The sequence below is a fragment of the Salvelinus namaycush genome, chromosome 27 (assembly GCF_016432855.1).
Source record: "Salvelinus namaycush isolate Seneca chromosome 27, SaNama_1.0, whole genome shotgun sequence".
NCBI classification, from domain to species: domain Eukaryota; kingdom Metazoa; phylum Chordata; class Actinopteri; order Salmoniformes; family Salmonidae; genus Salvelinus; species Salvelinus namaycush.
In genome coordinates this window covers 11,888,419-11,897,688 of record NC_052333.1, presented here as the reverse complement: position 1 = coordinate 11,897,688, position 9,270 = coordinate 11,888,419, and the positions used below count along the sequence as shown (strand labels likewise).

The window sequence follows — 9,270 nt, the reverse complement described above, 5'->3', positions numbered from 1 at the left end:
ATGACAATCACACTGAGTGGATATGGATGGGTCATCACTGAAGGAATGACAATCACACTGAGTGGATATGGATGGGTCATCACTGAAGGAATGACAATCACACTGGTTAGTGTTTAACAGAATATGAGCAAGCAAAGCCCTAACTGATCATGTATGGTCTGTCGGACAACAAGCAAAGCCCTAACTGATAATGTATGGTCTGTCTGACAACAAGCTAAGCCCTAACTGATCATGTATGGTCTGTCGGACAACAAGCAAAGCCCTAACTGATAATGTATGGTCTGTCGGACAACAAGCAAAGCCCTAACTGATAATGTATGGTCTGTCGGACAACAAGCAAAGCCCTAACTGATAATGTATGGTCTGTCGGACAACAAGCAAAGCCCTAACTGATCATGTATGGTCTGTCGGACAACAAGCAAAGCCCTAACTGATCATGTATGGTCTGTCTGACAACAAGCAAAGCCCTAACTGATCATGTATGGTCTGTCGGACAACAAGCAAAGCCCTAACGGATCATGTATGGTCTGTCGGACAACAAGCAAAGCCCTAACTGATCATGTATGGTCTGTCGGACAACAAGCAAAGCCCTAACTGATCATGTATGGTCTCTCGGACAACAAGCAAAGCCCTAACTGATCATGTATGGTCTGTCGGACAACAAGCAAAGCCCTAACTGATCATGTATGGTCTGTCGGACAACAAGCAAAGCCCTAACTGATCATGTATGGTCTGTCGGACAACAAGCAAAGCCCTAACTGATCATGTATGGTCTGTCGGACAACAAGCAAAGCCCTAACTGATCATGTATGGTCTGTCTGACAACAAGCAAAGCCCTAACTGATCATGTATGTTCTGTCGGATAACAAGCAAAGCCCTAACTGATCATGTATGGTCTGTCGGACAACAAGCAAAGCCCTAACTGATCATGTATGGTCTGTCGGACAACAAGCAAAGCCCTAACGGATCATGTATGGTCTGTCGGACAATAAGCAAAGCCCTAACTGATCATGTATGGTCTGTCTGACAACAAGCAAAGCCCTAACTGATCATGTATGGTCTGTCGGACAACAAGCAAAGCCCTAACTGATAATGTATGGTCTGTCGGACAACAAGCAAAGCCCTAACTGATCATGTATGGTCTGTCGGACAACAAGCAAAGCCCTAACTGATCATGTATGGTCTGTCTGACAACAAAGGTGATGGAAACACCATAATGAATGGTCTGTCTGACAACAAGGGTGATGGAAACACCATAATGAATGGTCTGTCTGACAACAAGGGTGATGGAAACACTGTAATGAATGGTCTGTCTGACAACAAAGGTGATGGAAACACCATAATGAATGGTCTGTCTGACAACAAAGGTGATGGAAACACCATAATGAATGGTCTGTCTGACAACAAGGGTGATGGAAACACCATAATGAATGGTCTGTCTGACAACAAGGGTGATGGAAACACTGTAATGAATGGCAAAGAGTGATGCTGTATCAGTAATGACTGTTATAATGACGTTATAATATTGTTGAGCTCTGGCGAGTAAGAGTTCTACTGTATTTATAACACATGCCAGATAAACTTGAAACTTGACGAAACAACAAAAACAAAATGTTTAAAGAAAGGATGAAAGAAAGGATGAAAGAAAGGATGAAAGAAAGGATATGAAAGAAAGGATGAAAGAAAGGGCAATAAGGAGAACAGGGACAATACTGTAATGTTGTGGAGCCTTGTTGAATTAGGAATTAGACAGGATCTCTATGATGTGAGTCTACTACAGTCCATCCATCCAGTCATTCCACTCACTTTACGGTAAACAGAGGAGGAAGGACACAAGGAGAGATAGAGAAGAACCATTTCCTGCCAGACTCACACGGTGACAAACATGCACAAGCACACACAGACACAGACATAGATGATCATTGTAAATGAGGGGAGGAAGAGGAAGAATGGCTGGTGTGGGTGACCAGGGATGGTAATTATGTGATGATAACATCCCAGAGGATCTGACAACAACCCCAATGTCAGAGTCAGAAACACTGTAGTAGCTACAACAGGACTGACCCCTCTATTAGTCCAACAGGACTGACCCCTCTATTAGGACAACAGGACTGACCCCTCTATTAGGACAACAGGACTGACCCCTCTATTAGGACAACAGGACTGACCCCTCTATTAGTCCAACAGGACTGACCCCTCTATTAGGACAACAGGACTGACCCCTCTATTAGGACAACAGGACTGACCCCTCTATTAGGACAACAGGACTGACCCCTCTATTAGGACAACAGGACTGACCCCTCTATTAGGACAACAGGACTGACCCCTCTATTAGGACAACAGGACTGTCCCCTCTATTAGTCCAACAGGACTGATCTATCTATTAGGAAAACAGGACTGACCCCTCTATTAGGACAACAGGACTGACCCCTCTATTAGGACAACAGGACTGACCCCTCTATTAGGACAACAGGACTGACCCCTCTATTAGTCCAACAGGACTGACCCCTCTATTAGTCCAACAGGACTGACCCCTCTATTAGTCCAACAGGACTGACCCCTCTATTAGGACAACAGGACTGACCTCTCTATTAGGACAACAGGACTGACCCCTCTATTAGGACAACAGGACTGACCCCTCTATTAGTCCAACAGGACTGACCCCTCTATTAGGACAACAGGACTGACCCCTCTATTAGTCCAACAGGACTGACCCCTCTATTAGTCCAACAGGACTGACCCCTCTATTAGGACAACAGGACTGACCCCTCTATTAGGACAACAGGACTGACCCCTCTATTAGGACAACAGGACTGACCCCTCTATTAGGACAACAGGGCTGACCCCTCTATTAGGACAACAGGACTGACCCCTCTATTAGGACAACAGGACTGTCCCCTCTATTAGTCCAACAGGACTGATCTATCTATTAGGAAAACAGGACTGACCCCTCTATTAGGACAACAGGACTGACCCCTCTATTAGGACAACAGGACTGACCCCTCTATTAGGACAACAGGACTGACCCCTCTATTAGTCCAACAGGACTGACCCCTCTATTAGTCCAACAGGACTGACCCCTCTATTAGTCCAACAGGACTGACCCCTCTATTAGGACAACAGGACTGACCTCTCTATTAGGACAACAGGACTGACCCCTCTATTAGGACAACAGGACTGACCCCTCTATTAGTCCAACAGGACTGACCCCTCTATTAGGACAACAGGACTGACCCCTCTATTAGTCCAACAGGACTGACCCCTCTATTAGTCCAACAGGACTGACCCCTCTATTAGGACAACAGGACTGACCCCTCTATTAGGACAACAGGACTGACCCCTCTATTAGGACAACAGGACTGACCCCTCTATTAGGACAACAGGGCTGACCCCTCTATTAGGACAACAGGACTGACCCCTCTATTAGTCCAACAGGACTGACCCCTCTATTAGGACAACAGGACTGACCCCTCTATTAGGACAACAGGACTGACCACTCCATTAAAACAACAGGACTGACCCCTCTATTAGGACAACAGGACTGACCCCTCCATTAAAACAACAGGACTGACCCCTCTATTAGGACAACAGGACTGACCCCTCTATTCGTCCAACAAGACTGACTCCTCCATTAGTCCAACAGGACTGACTCCTCCATTAGTCCAACAGGACTGACCCAACAGGACTGACCCACCCATTAGGACAACAGGACTGACCCAACAGAACTTACCTCTCCAGTAGGACAACAGGACTGACTCCTCCATTAAAACAACAGGACTGACCCCTCTATTAGGACAACAGGACTGACCAACAGGACTGATCCCTCCATTCGGACAACAGGACTGACCAACAGGACTGATCCCTCAATTAGGACAACAGGACTGACCAACAGGACTGATCCCTCCATTAGGACAACAGGACTGACCAACAGGACTGATCCCTCAATTAGGACAACAGGACTGACCAACAGGACTGACCCCTCTATTAGGACAACAGGACTGACCAACAGGACTGATCCCTCCATTAGGACAACAGGACTGACCAACAGGACTGACCCCTCTATTAGGACAACAGGACTGACCAACAGGACTGACCCCTCTATTAGAACAACAGAACTGACCCCTCCATTAGTCCAACAGGACTGACATGACAATGTGATGTAGAAAACTGCTGACGCACTACCCACTACCCTCGTTTAATTCTACTATTACAACTTTCAAGAGTAAGTTGAAAGCCCGACTGAGTTCCTGTTCATCTCCCACTATCTCTCCACGACCCCAACCCACTGCCTTAGGACAACAGGAAGAAGAAACACAGAGATGGAAGTTAGAGAGATCTGAGAGATCCTCAGGTCAGACAGCCAGTAGGGAGCAATCCGTCAACCAGGGAGGAAATGGCACTCAGAGTAGGAGTGCTGATCTAGGATCAGATCCACCCTGTCCATGTAATCTTATTCATTGTGATGGAAAAGGCTAAACTGATCCGAGACCAGCACTCCTACTCTGAGACCCTTGATAAATAACTGGACCTGGAGGGCCGCAGTGTCTGATGGTTTTCATTCTTGCCTTTTCATCAATGGCTGATAACTCTCTGAGCATGAATGTGAACAGACCTGGATTCAAACTATTTTAAATCGTTCAAACACTTTTAGCGTTTGCTTTGGCTTGCCTGGATGTGCCTGATTAGTGGGGTACACATTTTTGGGACCATTCTATTGTTCCATTAAAGGGATAGTTTGGGATTTTTTCAATGAGGCCCTTTATCCAGGTTTGGGATCCCGAGTGGCGTGGCGGTCTAAGGCACTGTATCTCAGTGCTAGAGGCGTCACTACAGACACCCTGGTTCGAATCCAGGCTGTATCACAACCAGCCTTGGTTGGGAGTCCCATAGGGCGGCACACAATTGGCACAGCATCGTCCGGGTTTGGCCGGTGTAGGCCTCCATTGTAAATAAGAATTTGTTCTTAACTTCTTTGGGACAGGGGGGCAGTATTGAGTAGCTTTGGTGAAAAGGTGCCCAGAGTAAACTGCCTGCTACTCAGTCCTAAAAGCTAGAATATGCATGTAATTAGTATATTTGGATAGAAAAAACTCTGAAGATTCTAAAATTGTTTGAATGATGTCTGTGAGTATAACAGAACTCATATGGCAGGCAAAAACCTGAGAAAAAATCCAACCAGGAAGTGGGAAATCTGAGGTTTGTAGTTTTTCAACTCTTTGCCTATCCAAGATACAGTGGAAATTGGGTCATATTGCACTTCCTAGGGCTTCCACTAGATGTCAACAGTCTTTAGAACCTTGTTTGATATTTCTACTGTGAAGGAGGGGGGAATGGGAGCTGAATGAGTCAGAGGTCTGGCAGAGTGCCATGAGCTGACCACGCGCGTTCACGTGAGAGTTAGCTTGCGTTCCATTGCATTTCTACAGACAAAGAAATTCTCCTGTTGAAACATTATTGAAGATTTATGACAAAAAACATCCTAAAGATTGATTCTATACATCGTTTGACATGTTTCTATGGACTGTAACGGAACTTTTTGACTTTTCGTCTGCTCGCGCCTCATGAATTTGGATTACTGGGCTAAACGCGCGAACAAAAAGGAGGTATTTGGACATAAATGATGGACTTTATCGAACAAATCAAACATTTATTGTGGAACTGGGTTTCCTGGGAGTGCATTCTGATGAAGATCATCAAAGGTAAGTGAATATTTATAATGCTATTTCTGACTTTTTTGACTCCACAACATGGCGGATATCTGTATGGCTTGCTTTGTTGTCTGAGCGCTGTACTCAGATTATTGCATGGTGTGCTTTTTCGGTAAAGCTTTTTGAAATCTGACACAGCGGTTGCATTAAGGAGAAGTGGATCTAAAATTCCATGCATAACACATGTATCTTTTAGCAATGTTTATTATGAGTATTTCTGTAAATTGATGTGGCTCTCTGCAAAATCACCGGATGTTTTGGAACTACTGAACGTAACGCCCCAATGTAAACTGAGATTTTTGGATATAAATATGAACTTTATCGAACAAAACATACATGTATTGTGTAACATGAAGTCCTATGAGTGTCATCTGATGAAGATCATCAAAGGTTAGTGATTAATTGTATCTCTATTTCTGCTTTTTGTGACTCCTATCTTTGGTTGGAAAAATGGCTGTGTTATTCTGTGACTAGGTGCAGAACTAACATAATCGTTTGGTGTGCTTTCGTCGTAAAGCCTTTTTGAAATCGGACACTGTGGCTGGATTTACAACAGGTTCATCTTTAAAATGGTGTGAAATACTTGTATGTTTGAGGAATTTTAATTATGGGATTTCTGTTGTTTTGAATTTGGCGCCCTGCTGGCTGTTGAGGTGAGACGCTACCGTCCCGAATATCCCAGAGAGGTTAACTGACTTACCTAGTTAAATAAAGGTTAAATATTTTTTTTATATATATATCATTTAAAAATTGACTTCCCCAGTCATATGAACTCGTGGATACCATTTTTATGTATCTGCGGCCAGTATGAGGGAAGTTGGAGTTAGTTTCGCAGGCCAATGCTAACTAGTTTAGCACAGAGATTGGAAGTATTCTGGGTACAGTACCCGATGACTTCCAGTCTTTGTGTGAAGCTAGTTAGCACCAAAATTCCAAACTATCCTTTTAAGCCAGGCAAACTCAATCATGCCCAAATAAAGTATTTGAAATGAATTCAAATAGTATTTGAACACAGGTCTGACAGTGACGTTAACAGATCAATGAAAGGCATTGGGGTAAGAAAACAAGCAGGACAGCAGCCATCGAGGATTGTCTACCTCACCTCCAACCCTGGGTTTATTATTTGAATAGATGATTGTCTACCTCACCTCCAACCCTGGGTTTATTATTTGAATAGATGATTGTCTACCTCACCTCCACCTCTGGGTTATATTGTTTTAATAGAGGATTGTCTACCTCACCTCCACCCCTGGGTTATATTGTTTAATAGAAGATTGTCTACCTCACCTCCACCCCTAGGTTATATTGTTTTAATAGAGGATGGTCTACCTCACCTCCACCTCTGGGTTATATTATTTAAATAGAGGATTGTCTACCTCACCTCCACCCCATGGTTATATTGTTTAATAGAAGATTGTCTACCTCACCTCCACCCCTGGGTTATATTGTTTTAATAGAGGATGGTCTACCTCACCTCCACCCCTGGGTTATATTATTTGAATAGAGGATTGTCTACCTCCACCCCTGGGTTATCTTGTTTTAATAGAGGATTGTCTACCTCCACCCCTGGGTTAAATTATTTTAATAGAAGATTTTTATTCAAATAACACCCCTGGGTTATATTATTTTAATAGAGGATTGTCTACCTTCACCTCCACACCTGGTGTCACGCCCTGACCTTAGAGATCCTTATTTATTCTCTATGTTTGGTTAGGTCAGGGTGTGACTCGGGTGGGAAATTCTATGTTTTCTATTTCTTTGTTGTTTTTGCCATGTGTGGTTCCCAATCAGAGGCAGCTGTCTATCGTTGTCTCTGATTGGGGATCATATATAAGTTGTGATTTTCCAATTGGGTTTTGGTGGGTAGTTATTTTCTGTTTAGCTGTTTTGTTGCCTGACAGAACTGTTCGCTTTCGTTTTTTCTACTTTGTTATTTTGTTGCGGTGTTCAGTAAAAATCATGAACGCCTACCACGCTGCACCTTGGTCTCATTCTTCAACCCACGAGAGTCGTTACACCTGGGTTATATTATTTTAATAGAGGATTGTCTACCTCACCTCCACCCCTGGGTTATATTGTTTTAATAGAGGATTGTCTACCTCACCTCCACCCCTGGGTTATATTGTTTAATAGAGGTTTGTCCACCTCCACCCCTGGGTTATATTGTTTCAGCAGAGCATGTAAGCAAGGATAGAGAACAAGACAAATGTCTTCAGATCTAGAGGAATCAACTCACTCCCCAGACCTGGAACCACTTGAAATAACGATCTTATCTCAGAGCAACAAACTGACTAACAGGAAAACCACAGCACACCAACACATAGTGAAGGAGTGACCAGAAACCACACCAACACATGGTGAAGGAATGACCAGAAACCACACCAACAAATGGTGAAGGAGTGACCAGAAACAACAATAACACATAGTGAAGGAGTGACCAGAAACCACAGTACACCAACACATGGTGAAGGAGTGACCAGAAACCACACCACACCAACACATAGTGAAGGAGTGACCAGAAACCACACCACACCAACACATGGTGAAGGAGTGACCAGAAACCACAATAACACATAGTGAAGGAGTGACCAGAAAACACACCACACCAACACATGGTGAAGGAGTGACCAGAAACCACAGCAACACATAGTGAAGGAGTGACCAGAAACCACAGCAACACATAGTGAAGGAGTGACCAGAAACCACAGAAACACGTAGTGAAGGAGTGACCAGAAACCACAGCAGCACATGGTGAAGGAGTGACCAGAAACCACAGCAACACATAGTGAAGGAGTGACCAGAAACCACAGCACACCAACACATGGTGAAGGAGTGACCAGAAACAACAGCAACACATAGTGAAGGAGTGACCAGAAACCACAGCAACACGTAGTGAAGGAGTGACCAGAAACCACAACAACACATAGTGAAGGAGTGACTATAAACCACAGCAACACATAGTGAAGGAGTGACTAGAAACCACAGCAACACATGGTGAAGGAGTGACCAGAAACCACAGCAACACATAGTGAAGGAGTGACCAGAAACCACAGCAACACATGGTGAAGGAGTGACCAGAAACCACAGCAACACATGGTGAAGGAGTGACCAGAAACCACAGCAACACATAGTGAAGGAGTGACCAGAAACCACAGCAACACATAGTGAAGGAGTGACTATAAACCACAGCAACACATAGTGAAGGAGTGACTAGAAACCACAGCAACACATGGTGAAGGAGTGACCAGAAACCACAGCAACACATGGTGAAGGAGTGACCAGAAACCACAGCAACACATGGTGAAGGAGTGACCAGAAACCACAGCAACACATAGTGAAGGAGTGACTATAAACCACAGCAACACATAGTGAAGGAGTGACTAGAAACCACAGCAACACATGGTGAAGGAGTGACCAGAAACCACAGCAACACATAGTGAAGGAGTGACTAGAAACCACAGCAACACATAGTGAAGGAGTGACTAGAAACCACAGCAACACATAGTGAAGGAGTAACCAGAAACGACAGCAACACATGGTGAAGGAGTGACCAGAAACCACA

General features: G+C 44.3%; 1 protein-coding gene across 1 annotated transcript in view; it reads right to left on the bottom strand.

The window, feature by feature from the left end:
• LOC120022033 (potassium voltage-gated channel subfamily KQT member 4-like) overlaps positions 1–9,270 on the bottom strand; it is a 141,143-nt gene that overhangs the window by 39,814 nt on the left and 92,059 nt on the right. The gene's annotated exons all lie outside the window — the stretch shown is intronic.